Raw genomic sequence first — 14,019 nt, forward strand, 5'->3', positions numbered from 1 at the left:
CGACGAGCCCATGACCCTTTATTGTGATAATAGTGGGGCTGTCGCTAACTCAAAGGAACCTAGAAGCCATAAGCGCTCTAAGCATATTTGAGAGGAAATACCATTTGATTCGAGAGATCGTGCAGCGCGGAGACGTGGAAGTGAAGAAGATCTCAACGGTGGACAACCTCGCAGATCCATTCACCAAGGCCCTAGCGAACAAGGTCTTCGACCAACATCGTGAGGGATTAGGCATGAACGACTACATACACCTTATTTGAGTCAAGTGGGAGTTTGTTGTCAATGGTGCCCACAAGAAGAGTTGTAGTCTTTATTTTGTACATTTGATGTAATAAAGTCTCATGAAGACTCTTGCTTGTAATTGCCTATTCATTCATTAATAAAGTTGAAACGTTCATTCATTCTTTCTTTGTTCGAAGCTTTATGATAAAACCTTAGTCTTTTAGTCCATAAACAAACTTAACAACTTGCGAAGAGACAAATGTAGATTTGCATGAACAAACTCTTCGTAGTTTGCTTAAAACGATATATTCGCAATCTTAGGGTCAAAGGACTATTGACCTCAGTATGATTGTTAGAAGAATCTATGATGTCTGGTTATGAGGCATTGAGAGTTTGGGACTCTATAGTTCTTCTAGGTATCTTCCGAAGGTACTGAATTGACCAGTGCACTTCTAGAGACAATATAAGAACAAACCATTTAACCTCTTGTGTCTCGAAGTCACTATGTATGAATTGCATCATGCTTACCTTAATCCTGAAATGAGACATGCCATTTCACACCTTAGTATTCTCATTTGAGAAAGTCAAAGTTCGGACTCACTATGTGATTCCGAACAAGGCCTATTGGTGAAGTACTAAGTTGTGAGTCTGTCATGAGTAACTTTGTGAAGTTCTCATAGATATGGAATTCATGTACAAGATTGCTGAAATGCAATGTATGTCACCTCATGCTTTGTTCCTTGGAGTGTGAATAAATGAACTGGCCAGTGTCCAAATTGAGTCCTGACTCTTTTGGATGAAACAATGTGACTTGTTAGCTCCTCGTCAATACATTGTTTCTAACTTATTCACAAGCGACAAAGGAGTTGAGGAAATAACAGCTAGAAGGGTAAAATGGTAATTTAGTAAATCCCGACTAGCTGATGACATTCATGAAGGGTAAACATAGATAATATTTAGTGGATCCGCTCATCATAATTAGGTCGAATTCTTGAGTAGAAAACAAATTCATTTGAACCGAGAGATTTTCAGTGTCAGCTCTTTAGTGGAGTCAGTTGGCATTAAGCTAAACTTGGAAAAGGTTTGTGAACTTTTGAGTCCAAGTGTTTAGCTCAAGCTTTGTTCATTTGGGTCCATGAGGTCACTGTCACGAATCACATCGATAGGAATAGTTAAACTGGAAGCTAAGTCAAAACAAGAACGAAAATAGTCAAAAGGGTATTTTTGTCTTTTGAGACATATGATGAAATGAATGTCAATAAATTTTTTGACAAGTTCATTTGATGACTTAATGTCACTCGGCCATAACTTGATTATTGGGCCTTGGGAATTAATTTCATTTCATAAGAATTTTATTGAAAATTCTTAATGGGCTTTTCTCATGTTGTCATGAACCAATGAAGAAGCTTCTAGAAGCTCCTTCTAGATGAGAATAGGCGCCCATAATACCCAAAGAGAGAGAATTTATTTTGTGCATAAATGTATTTAGATACTTGCCAAAAGAAAAAGAGGAAACAAATTTCCTCCAAGAGAAAAGTGGGAATCGGCCAAGTGAGAGACAAGGCAAGGCCTTGAACAAAATAGGAAACAAATCAAGGCTTCTAGAAGCCTTGTGTTGGCCGAGTGTCTCAAAGGGAAAAAGAGGAAATTGCTCATGAATATGTGATATTCTATAGAAGAGGAAACTACCTTATTGAAGGTGAGACCTCTCCTATAAATAGGAGCCTCATTTCCTCACATTTCATTCATCCAAGTTTAAGAGATTTGAGAGACTCTCTCTCTAGAACTTGTGGCCGAAAATCCTCTCTCTCTCTCTCTAGTTTATTTTCGATTTTTTCTTGTCTTGGCACCTAGGTCCTCACTCGACCTAGTGTTTAGCTCTGCGACTTCGAGACTCGTTCTTAAGTCGTAGTGTTTAAAAGTGCCCACTCACTGATTCCTTCTTTTCGAGTGATTTAGTGATAGAAACTTTCGTGGTTGCTCGAGGTGCCGAGGAAAGAAAGAGAGACGTGCTGCGAGGGAAGACGAGCGTTGCAAACTTTCCAAAAGCTTCTTCAAAGTTCAAGCTTCAAGAAAGGTTAGTAAACTCTTAGCTCATATTGTTTTTAAATTACATGTACTTGGTTCTTTGTCTAGGTTACTAAAAACTGTTTTTACTTGAAAAGAAATTTTTTAAAATTCCGCCGCTTCCCGAAGCGTTTAATCTTTTTCTTAAACCCTAGATCAATTCCAACACCTATCTCATTCAAGAAAGGCCTTCTAGAAGCTTTTCCACATGTTCATGACAACATGAAAAAGGCTCATTAAGAATTTTCATTAAAATTCTTATGAAATGAAATTAATCCACAAAGCCCAATTATTTTAATATGGCCGAGTGACATTAAGTCATCAAATGAACTTGTCAAAAAATTTATTGACATCCATTTCATCCTATGTCTCAAAAGACAAAAATACCCTTTTAACTATTTTCGTTCTTGTTTTGACTTAGCTTCCAGTTTAACTATTCCTAATCGATGTGATTCGTGACAGTGACCTCATGGATCCAAATGAACAAAGATTGAGCTAAAATACTTGGACTCAAAAGTTCACAAACCTTTTCCAAGTTTAGCTTAATGTCAACTGACTCCACTAAAGAGTTGACATTGAAAATCTCTCGGTTCAAATGAATTTATTTTCTACTCAAGAATTCAACCTAATTGTAATGAGTGGATCCACTGAATATTATCTATGTTTACCCTTCATGAATGTCATCAGCTAGTCGGGATTTACTAAATTACCATTTTACCCTTCTAGCTGTTATTTCCTCAACTCCTTTGTCGCTTGTGAATAAGTTAGAAACAATGTATTGACGAGGAGCTAACAAGTCACATTGTTTCATCCAAAAGAGTCAGGACTCAATTTGGACACTGGCCAGTTCATTTATTCACACTCCAAGGAACAAAGCATGAGGTGACATACATTGCATTTCAGCAATCTTGTACATGAATTCCATATCTATGAGAACTTCACAAAGTTACTCATGACAGACTCACAACTTAGTACTTCACCAATAGGCCTTGTTCGGAATCACATAGTGAGTCCGAACTTTGACTTTCTCAAATGAGAATACTAAGGTGTGAAATGGCATGTCTCATTTCAGGATTAAGGTAAGCATGATGCAATTCATACATAGTGACTTCGAGACATAAGAGGTTAAATGGTTTGTTCTTATATTGTCTCTAGAAGTGCACTGGACAATTCAGTACCTTCGGAAGATACCTAGAAGAACTATAGAGTCCCCAACTCTCAATGCCTCATAACCAGACATCATAGATTCTTCTAACAATCATACTGAGGTCAATAGTCCTTTGACCCTTAGATTGCGAATATATTGTTTTAAGCAAACTACGAAGAGTTTGTTCATGCAAATCTACATTTGTCTCTTCGTAAGTTGTTAAGTTTGTTTATGGACTAAAAGACTAAGGTTTTACCATAAAGCTTCAAACAAAGAAAGAATGAATGAACGTTTCAACTTTATTAATAATGAATAAGCAATTACAAGCAAGAGTCTTCGTAAGACTATATGACATCAAATGTACATAAATAGATACTACTACTCTTCTTGTGGGCACCATTGACAACAAACTCCCACTTGACTCAAAGAAGATGTGAGTAGTCCTACATGCCTAATCCCTCACGATGTTGGTCGAAGACCTTGTTCGCTAGGGCCTTGGTGAATGGATCTGCCAGAGATCTACTTCACCTCCACGTCTCCGCGCTGTGCAATCTCTCGAATCAAATGGTATTTCCTCTCAATATGCTTAGAGCGCTTATGGCTTCGAGGTTCCTTTGAGTTAGCGACAGCCCCACTATTATCACAATAAAGGGTCATGGGCTCGTCGACGTTTGGAACAATTTCCAAATACTTAAGGAACTTTCTAAGCCATACAGCATCTTTGGATGCTTCACAAGCAGCCACATATTCTGCTTCCATTGTGGAGTCAGCAATGCAAGATTGCTTAATACTTCTCCACACAACAGCTCCACCATTAAGGATGAACACAGATCCCGAAGTGGATTTCCTGGAATCCTTATCCGCTTGAAAATCGGAGTCGGTATATCCCGTCATAGTCAGGTCAGTACCTGAGTATGTAAGCATCAAGTTCCTAGTTCTTCGAAGATACTTAAGAACATGCTTAACAGCAATCCAGTGCTCGGGTCCAGGGTTGGATTGGAAACGGCTAACTACGCCAACGGCGAAACAGATGTCAGGTCTAGTGCAAAGCATGGCATACATGAGACTTCCCACGGCAGAGGCGTAAGGAATCTTTCTCATGTCTTCAATCTCTTGTGCAGTCTTGGGAGACTGGTCCTTAGAGAGTGAAACTCCATGCCTAAAGGGTGTTTGACCCCTCTTGCAGTCTTGCATCAAGAAGCGATCCATCACCTTATCAATATAAGATGCTTGAGAGAGCGACAGGGTCCGGTTTTTCCTATCTCGAAAGATTTGGATTCCCAGAATGTATGCGGCTTCTCCTAGATCCTTCATATCGAATCGCTTTGCTAACCAGACCTTAACCTCAGATAACTTACCCACGTCATTACCAATGAGTAGTATATCATCGACATATAGTACCAGAAACACAACTTTGCCTTCGTGTATTAACTTGTAAACACAAGGCTCATCTATTGACTGTTCAAAGCCGAAGCTCTTTACAGTTTCATCGAATCTAATATTCCATGACCTAGATGCTTGCTTTAGTCCATAAATGGATTTAAGCAACTCACAAACCTTGGTCTCTTGACCTTTATCCACGAAACCATCTGGTTGAGCCATGTAAATGCGCTCGTCAAGATTGCCATTCAGAAAGGCTGTCTTGACATCCATTTGCCAGATCTCATAGTCGAGAGCTGCAGCTATGGATAGGAGTATGCGGATGGATTTAAGCATCGCGACTGGCGAGAAGGTTTCTTCATAGTCAATCCCTTCTTGTTGGGTATAACCCTTCGCCACAAGTCGTGCTTTGAACGTCTCGACGTTCCCATCAGGACCCCTTTTCTTCTTGTATATCCACTTACACCCTACGGGTTTAATCCCTTCAGGAAGGTCTACAAGTTTCCAGACTTTGTTGACATACATCGAGTGCATTTCAACTTTCATGGCGTCAAGCCAAAGGTTTGATTCAGAACAAGCCATCGCTTGGCTATAGGAAACAGGGTCATCCATGTCGGAGACGGCTACAAGAGAGTCTCCATAAGACATGTACCTGTCAGGCTTTTGAGTAGCCCTCCCACTACGTCTAAGTACTACTTGACGAGATTCTGATGAGTTAGGTTGTGTTTCAGTTGGGGTAAGAACAGTTCTTACAGATGAGGTAGAAGCTTCCTCACCCAACTTTTCTTCAAGCACAATTTTGCTTCTAGGTTTCGCATCCTTCATAAAGTCCTCCTCAAGGAAACGAGCATTCGTGCTAACGAAAGTCTTATCGTCCTCGGGACTATAGAAAGTAAAACCTTTGGTTTCCTTCGGATATCCTACAAACAGGCACAATTCTGACCTACTAGCCAACTTGCTAGTCTTTTGCCTTAGCACATGTGCAGGGCAACCCCAAATTCGGATGTGGCCCAAACTTATTTTACGGCCAGTCCATCTTTCATAAGGAGTACCAGGAACCGTTTTAGACGGAACTTGGTTCAGAATGTAAGCGGCTGTTTCGAGGGCATATCCCCAAAAGGAAAGCGGGAGTGATGAGTAACTCATCATCGATCTAACCATCTCCATAAGAGTTCGGTTTCTTCTCTCTGACACTCCGTTTTGTTGAGGTGTGCCAGGTGCGGTAAGCTGAGAAGAAATACCTTCTTCTTTAAGAAAGTCATCGAACTCTCCAGACATATACTCACCTCCTCGATCAGATCGAAGGGTTTTGATCACTTTGCCAGTTTGCTTTTCCACTAAAGCCCTAAAGACCTTAAATACGTTAAAGGTCTCGGATTTGTGTTTGAGTAAATAGACAAACCCATATCGTGAGTAATCATCAGTGAAGGTAACGAAGTATTCGTATCCTCCACGTGCCTGTTGGCTGAGCGGACCACATACATCAGAATGTATTAGTTCCAGCAACTCAGTGGCTCTTCGACCTTTATCAGAGAAAGGTCGCTTAGTCATTTTTCCTTCTATGCAGGATTCACAAGTAGGTAGTGAACCTATTGCAGAGGCTTGGAGTGGACCATCCCTCACAAGTCTCTTAATCCTTTCTAGAATGATATGACCAAGTCTTAAGTGCCATAGGTGTGTTGATTTTGTTAGATCGGAGGATTCAAAAAGTTTGATCCTCTTTGGCTCCCTAATTAGATCATTATCTATTTCGGTGTCTAAAAGAGAAGGTTGGGTGGGATAGATGTAGAAAAGAGCATTCTTCATACATGCATCAGTGACAAAAGAATTATCAGGAAACGAAATACGAATTCCATTCTTAATGAACTTTAAACAATAATCTTGCTCACGAAGACGAGCAACGGATATTAAGTTCTTCCCAAAGGTAGGAACAAAATATACATTATTCAAGTTTAAAGTGCGGTCTTCAAAAGACAGCGTCACGGATCCCACAGCCTTTGCGGACACCAGGCTCCCATCACCCCATTTGAAACAGAACTCGCCTTCCTCTAAGCTTTTGGTTTTCTTGAAACCATTCAAGGAACAACAAATATGGTTAGTAGCAGCGGAGTCAAGAATCCACGTTGATACATTATCAGCTACTAAGCATGCTTCGGTAACTAGTACAATACTATGTTCCTTTGCTTTGAGATAGGCAGGACAGTTCTTTTTATCGGCTTTGTAAGGTCTGTTCCTAGTTCCAGAGGCGGAGGCTTTTTGCTCAGTAGCATGTGCCTCTCCTTGATTCCTCTTTCTCTTAGTGAGACCTACAACAGTGTGAAGTCCATCATAAGCTTGGTAACAGTGTACTCTAGCTTGTGTATGGAGTAGTTCATCTTGGAGGTATCATGAGATGCGGGGAGAGTTTCTAAGATCATATCTATGACATTCTTCCCATCAATCTCAGATCCTAGGATTTCCATTTTACTCAGATGACTAATGATCAATATCATAAAGTCTCCAACAGGAGTCCTAGCCTTCATGCGACAGTTCATAAATTGTCGGACTGCGTTTTGCCTTGCTTGACGCATTTGTCCTCCAAACATCTCAAGGAGATTGTAGAGCATGTCAGCGGCAGTCTCGATGTCACGATGTTGCTTTTTCAACATATTGTTCATAGATGCCAAGATATAGCACCTCACAATCTCATTGGATCGAAGCCAGGCCGCTAAGGCGTCATTGTCCTCTTGAGTTGAATCATCATTCGTCAGAGGAGGACACGGGGTGGTGAGTACCCATTTGTGCTTGTTAACGGTAGGTATTATGTCGAGGTTACGTTTCGAGTCTATGTAGTTTTCGTTTTCGAGTTTGTTCGAGGAAAGAATGAAAGAGAGAGTTGGGAGACATATTGCCTATAAAAGTTGAAACAAGTTTATGATTAGTCTTCGGTTTAGGATTTAAGTTTTATTAAGACTTTTATAAAATCCAAAGGTGTTATAAACCAAACGATAATTTACTCCCTCAAGAGAAGGCCGCAAAAAATCTCCTTTTATAAGTAAATGACACATCATTAATGCTAAGCCAAGATGTCAATACATCAATTTTGACTAGCCACCTTGTAAATTGGTTTGATCACTCACATCCTTTCGCAGGGCCTCGAGGGAGGATTACTAGGGATTGAGCCTAAGTGTGCAACCAACCACTTAGTCCAAAAGGTCAACTTTGAAAAACAATCCCCCAAGGGGAGGCCTTGCCATCATCGTCTCACTCTCGGACGTAGCTCATTGAGCAATGATCAGAGCAAAGCGCCCTTGAGTACTCTCATTTAAGAGAGGGCCACGAGGGTGACTCTTAGTCCGGCGACACTTGCACTTTTCATTAGTGTTGGGGATCGTGGGTTACAAACAACAAGTATAACCCTCCCACTTAGTTTTTGGAGTTGGTTCATCGACTCTTATAAGTTCGGAAACAAATTTCCTAGTTAGAGAGCGACAGAGTGGACAACTAGAAGAGAATCCTAGATCGACATGTTCAGAGTAGTATTAGTGCATAAAGGCACAAGGTACATACTCGATCTTTTCCTATTTTCTATTTCGGGAAAGTGCATGAGGGAAGTGTGAACTTCAACTCACTCGAACACTTGAAAGTTTGAGATTACACATCTTTTTATTTTTCGGCTTGTCTACAAAGAGACCTCCCACTCAAATTTTCAAGAGCATATAGATTTTGAACATATGTGATATAGATATAGTTTTGAAAACATTTTGAAAACTTATTTGATTTGGGTGACAAAATATTTTCAAGTTTGAAAGTGAAAACGGTTTTTCAAAATTCAAACTAGTTTTGTAAAAACTCAATTTCAATTAATCTTTCAAAATCAAAACTTTTAATCTTACACATCATGTTTATAATCATATGAAAAACATTTTGCTCAAGAAAATTTTCTCATTAGAGTTCTATAACTCATGGTAGTGGGGTTTGAAAATCCGGATTTCTAAAAAACTGGAGTTTCAGACAGCCGCGCACCTCGGAGTAAAATCACCATATCTGGCGGCTCCGATGTCCTTTTGAGCCGAAACCGGTGGAATTGGACAGAGGACAGACAGAGCTTTAATTTGATTCAAGAATCATTAAATTTCGATTTCTGAGCAGAGAGTTATGCCACTTTTAATGCGGGTTTACTCCAGCTCGAAGAAAAAGAAATAATTAAAGCTTGGTCCTTTTAGGTGCGAAAAAGAATCGAGTGTAACGGAACGTTTTAAGATGTTGTTTAAAGCTTTTATTTGTGTTTTATTAGCAGGGTAATAACATAGAATAAAAGAAATAACAACAAGCATAAAACGATTCAAGTAAAAATAAGAAACTAGAAAGATATCAAAACTAGTCACAAAATTTTACTCAAAATTTCTCAAACCTTTAAAACACGTTTTTCAATATAAAAAATTAAAAACTTTTAGAACTGATTCTAATGTGTTTTAAAAACATCCCAAAATCATAGAAAATCAACATGCTTTTAATTTAAAGGCAAGAGCAATAAATTAAAAAAAATCTAAGATTACAATTCTAACTTGTCACAAAATTAGTAAACTTTCGAAAACGATTTTCAAGCTCATAATTTAAAAAAAACATGTACATGCATATCTTTGACCATAGCTCTGATACCATTTGTTCGAATCGATCTAGGGTTTGAGAAAATAATTAACGCTTCGGTAAGCGGCGGAATTTTAAAAATTTTCTTTTACTAGTAAAACAGTTTTTACTAACCTAGACAAGTGCAAATACATGTAATTAAAACCAATATGAGCTAGAAGTTTACTAACCTTTCTTGAAGCTTGAACTTTGAAGAAGCTTGTGGAAAGTTTGCAACGCTCGTCTCCCCTCGCAGTACGTCTCTCTTTCTTTCCTCGGCACCTCGAGCAACCATGAAAGTTTCTATCACTAAATCACTCGAAAAGAAGGAATCAGTGAGTGGGCACTTTTAAACGCTACGACTTAAGAACGAGTCTTGAAGTCGCAGAGCTAAACTCTAGGTCAAATGAGGACCTAGGTGCCAAAACAAAATCGAAAATAAACTAGAGAGAGAGAGAGAGGATTTTCGGCCACAAGTTCTAGAGAGAGAGTCTCTCAAATCTCTTAAACTTGGATCAATGAAATGTGAGGAATGAGGCTCCTATTTATAGGAGAGGTCTCACCTTCAATAAGTTAGTTTCCTCTTCTATAGAATATCACATATTCATGAGCAATTTCCTCTTTTTTCCCTTTGAGACACTCGGCCAACTCAAGGCTTCTAGAAGCCTTGATTTGTTTCCAATTTTGTTCAAGGCCTTGCCTTGTCTCTCACTTGGCTGATTCCCACTTTCCTCTTGGAGGAAATTTGTTTCCTCTTTTTCTTTTGGCAAGTATCTAAATACATTTATGCACAAAATAAACTCTCCTATTTCTCTATTAGGGTAGGCGCCCAAGTCTCTCTAGAAGGAGCTTCTAGAAGCTTCTTCATTTGTTCATGACAACATGAGAAAGGCCCATTAAGAATTTTCAATAAAATTCTCATGAAATGAAATTAATTCACAAGGCCCAGTTAATCATATTATGGCCGAGTGACATTAAGTCATCAAATGAACTTGTCAAAATTTATTGACATCCATTTCATCCTTATGTCTCAAAAGACAAAAATACCCTTTCGACAATTTTCGTTCTTGTTTTGACTTAGCTTCCAGTTTAACTATTCCTATCGATGTGATTCGTGACAGTGACCTCATGGACCCAAATGAACAAAGCTTGAGCTAAACACTTGGACTCAAAAGTTCACAAACCTTTTCCAAGTTTAGCTTAATGTCAACTGACTCCACTAAAGAGCTGACACTGAAAATCTCTCGGTTCAAATGAATTTATTTTCTACTCAAGAATTCGACCTAATTATGATGAGCGGATCCACTGAATATTATCTATGTTTACCCTTCATGAATGTCATCAGCTAGTCGGGATTTACTAAATTACCATTTTACCCTTCTAGCTGTTATTTCCTCAACTCCTTTGTCGCTTGTGAATAAGTTAGAAACAATGTATTGACGAGGAGCTAACAAGTCACATTGTTTCATCCAAAAGAGTCAGGACTCAATTTGGACACTGGCCAGTTCATTTATTCACACTCCAAGGAACAAAGCATGAGGTGACATACATTGCATTTCAGCAATCTTGTACATGAATTCCATATCTATGAGAACTTCACAAAGTTACTCATGACAGACTCACAACTTAGTACTTCACCAATAGGCCTTGTTCGGAATCACATAGTGAGTCCGAACTTTGACTTTCTCAAATGAGAATACTAAGGTGTGAAATGGCATGTCTCATTTCAGGATTAAGGTAAGCATGATGCAATTCATACATAGTGACTTCGAGACATAAGAGGTTAAATGGTTTGTTCTTATATTGTCTCTAGAAGTGTACTGGTCAATTCAGTACCTTCGGAAGATACCTAGAAGAACTATAGAGTCCCCAACTCTCAATGCCTCATAACCAGACATCATAGATTCTTCTAACAATCATACTGAGGTCAATAGTCCTTTGACCCTTAGATTGCGAATATATCGTTTTAAGCAAGCTACGAAGAGTTTGTTCATGCAAATCTATATTTGTCTCTTCGTAAGTTGTTAAGTTTGTTTATGGACTAAAAGACTAAGGTTTTACCATAAAGCTTCAAACAAAGAAAGAATGAATGAACGTTTCAACTTTATTAATAATGAATAAGCAATTACAAGCAAGAGTCTTCGTAAGACTATATGACATCAAATGTACATAAATAGATACTACTACTCTTCTTGTGGGCACCATTGACAACAGTCTCACTCTCTAAGGACCAGTCTCCCAAGACTGCACAAGAGATTGAAGACATGAGGAAAATTCCTTACACCTCTACCGTAGGAAGACTCATGTATGCTATGCTTTGCACTAGACCTGACATCTGTTTCGCCGTTGGCGTAGTTAGCCGTTTCCAATCCAACCCTGGACCCGAGCACTGGATTGCTATTAAGCATGTTCTTAAGTATCTTTGAAGAACTAGGAACTTGATGCTTACATACTCAGGTACTGACTTGACTATGACGGGATATACCGACTCCGATTTTCAAGCGGATAAGGATTCCAGGAAATCCACTTCGGGATCTGTGTTCATCCTTAATGGTAGAGCTGTTGTGTGAAGAAGTATTAAGCAATCTTGCATTGCTGACTCCACAATGGAAGCAGAATATGTGGCTGCTTGTGAAGCATCCAAAGAGGTTGTATGGCTTAGAAAATTCCTTAAGTAAACACAAGTTGTTCCAAACGTCGACGAGCCCATGACTCTTTATTGTGATAATAGTAGGGCTGTCGCTAACTCGAAGGAACCTCGAAGCCATAAGCGCTCTAAGCATATTGAGAGGAAATACCATTTGATTCGAGAGATCGTGTAGCGCGGAGACGTGGAGGTGAAGTAGATCTCTGGCAGATCTATTCACCAAGGCCCTAGCGAACATGGTCTTCGACCAACTTCGAAAGGGATTAGGCATGTAGGACTACTCACATCTTCTTTGAGTCAAGTGGGAGTTTGTTGTCAATGGTGCCCACAAGAAGAGTAGTAGTGTCTATTTGTGTACATTTGATGTAATATAGTCTCATGAAGACTCTTGCTTGTGATTGCTTATTCATTAATAAAAAGTTGAAACGTTCATTCAATCTTCCTTGTTTGAAGCTTTATGATAAAACATTAGTCTTTAGTCCATAAACAAACTAAACAACTTACGAAGAGACAAATGTAGATTTGCATGAACAAACTATTCGTAGTTTGCTTAAAACGATATATTCGCAATATAAGGGTCAAAGGACTATTGACCTCAGTATGATTGTTAGGAGAATCTATGATGTCTGGTTATGGGGCATTGAGAGTTGGAGACTCTATAGTTCTTCTAGGTATCTTCCGAAGGTACTGAATTGACCAGTGCACTTCTAGAGACAAGATAAGAACAAACCATTTAACCTCTTATGTCTCGAAGTCACTACGTATGAATTGCATCGTGCTGACCTTAATCCTGAAATGAGACATGCCATTTTACACCTTACGTATTCTCATTTGTGAAAGTCAGAGTTCGGACTCACTATGTGATTCCGAACAAGGCCTATTGGTGAAGTACTAAGTTGTGAGAATGTCATGAGTAACTTTGTGAAGTTCTAATAGATATGGAATTCATGTACAAGATTGCTGAAATGCAATGTATATCACCTCATGCTTTGTTCCTTGGAGTGTGAATAAATGAACTGGCCAGTGTCCAAATTGAGTCCTGACTCTTTTGGATGAAACAATGTGACTTGTTAGCTCCTCATCAATACATTGTTTCTAACTTATTCACAAGCGACAAAAGAGTTGAGGAAATAACAACTAGAAGGGTAAAATGGTAATTTAGTAAATCCCGACTAGCTGATGACATTCATGAAGGGTAAACACTGATAATATTCTATGGATCCACTCATTACAATTAGGTTGAATTCTTGAGTAGAAAATAAATTCATTTGAACCGAGAGATTTTCAGTGTCAACTCTTTAGTGGAGTCAGTTGACATTAAGCTAAACTTGGAAAAGGTTTGTGAACTTTTGAGTCCAAGTATTTTAGCTCAAACTTTGTTCATTTGGATCCATGAGGTCACTGTCACGAATCACATCGAGTAGGAATAGTTAAACTGTAAGCTAAGTCAAAACAAGAACGAAAATTTTCAAAAGGGTATTTTTGTCTTTTGAGACATAGGATGAAATGAATGTCAATAAATTTTTTGACAAGGTCATTTGATGACTCAATAACACTCGGCCATGACTTGATCATTGGGCCTTGTGGATTAATTTCATTTCATAAGAATTTTATTGAAAATTCTTAATGGGTCTTTTTCATGTTGTCATGAACAAATGAAGAAGCTTCTAGAAGCTCCTTCTAGAGACAATATGGGTGCCCAACATACCCAAAGAAAGAGAGAATATTTTGTGCATAAATGTATCAAGATACTTGCCAAAAGAAAAAGAGGAAACAAATTTGCATGAGGATGCTTAAGGGAATTCGGCCAAGTAGACAAAAGGCAAGGCAAGGAACAATAAAGGAAACAAATCCAAACCTTCTAGAAGGCTGCCTTGGCCGAGTATCTCATAGAGGAAAAGAGGAAATTGGCTCATGAATATGTGATATTGTATAGAAGAGGAAACTA

Source organism: Urtica dioica, chromosome 12 (genome assembly GCF_054948205.1).
Source record: "Urtica dioica subsp. dioica isolate 48M chromosome 12, U.dioica_male_clone48M_v1_H2, whole genome shotgun sequence".
In the NCBI taxonomy this organism is placed as follows: domain Eukaryota; kingdom Viridiplantae; phylum Streptophyta; class Magnoliopsida; order Rosales; family Urticaceae; genus Urtica; species Urtica dioica.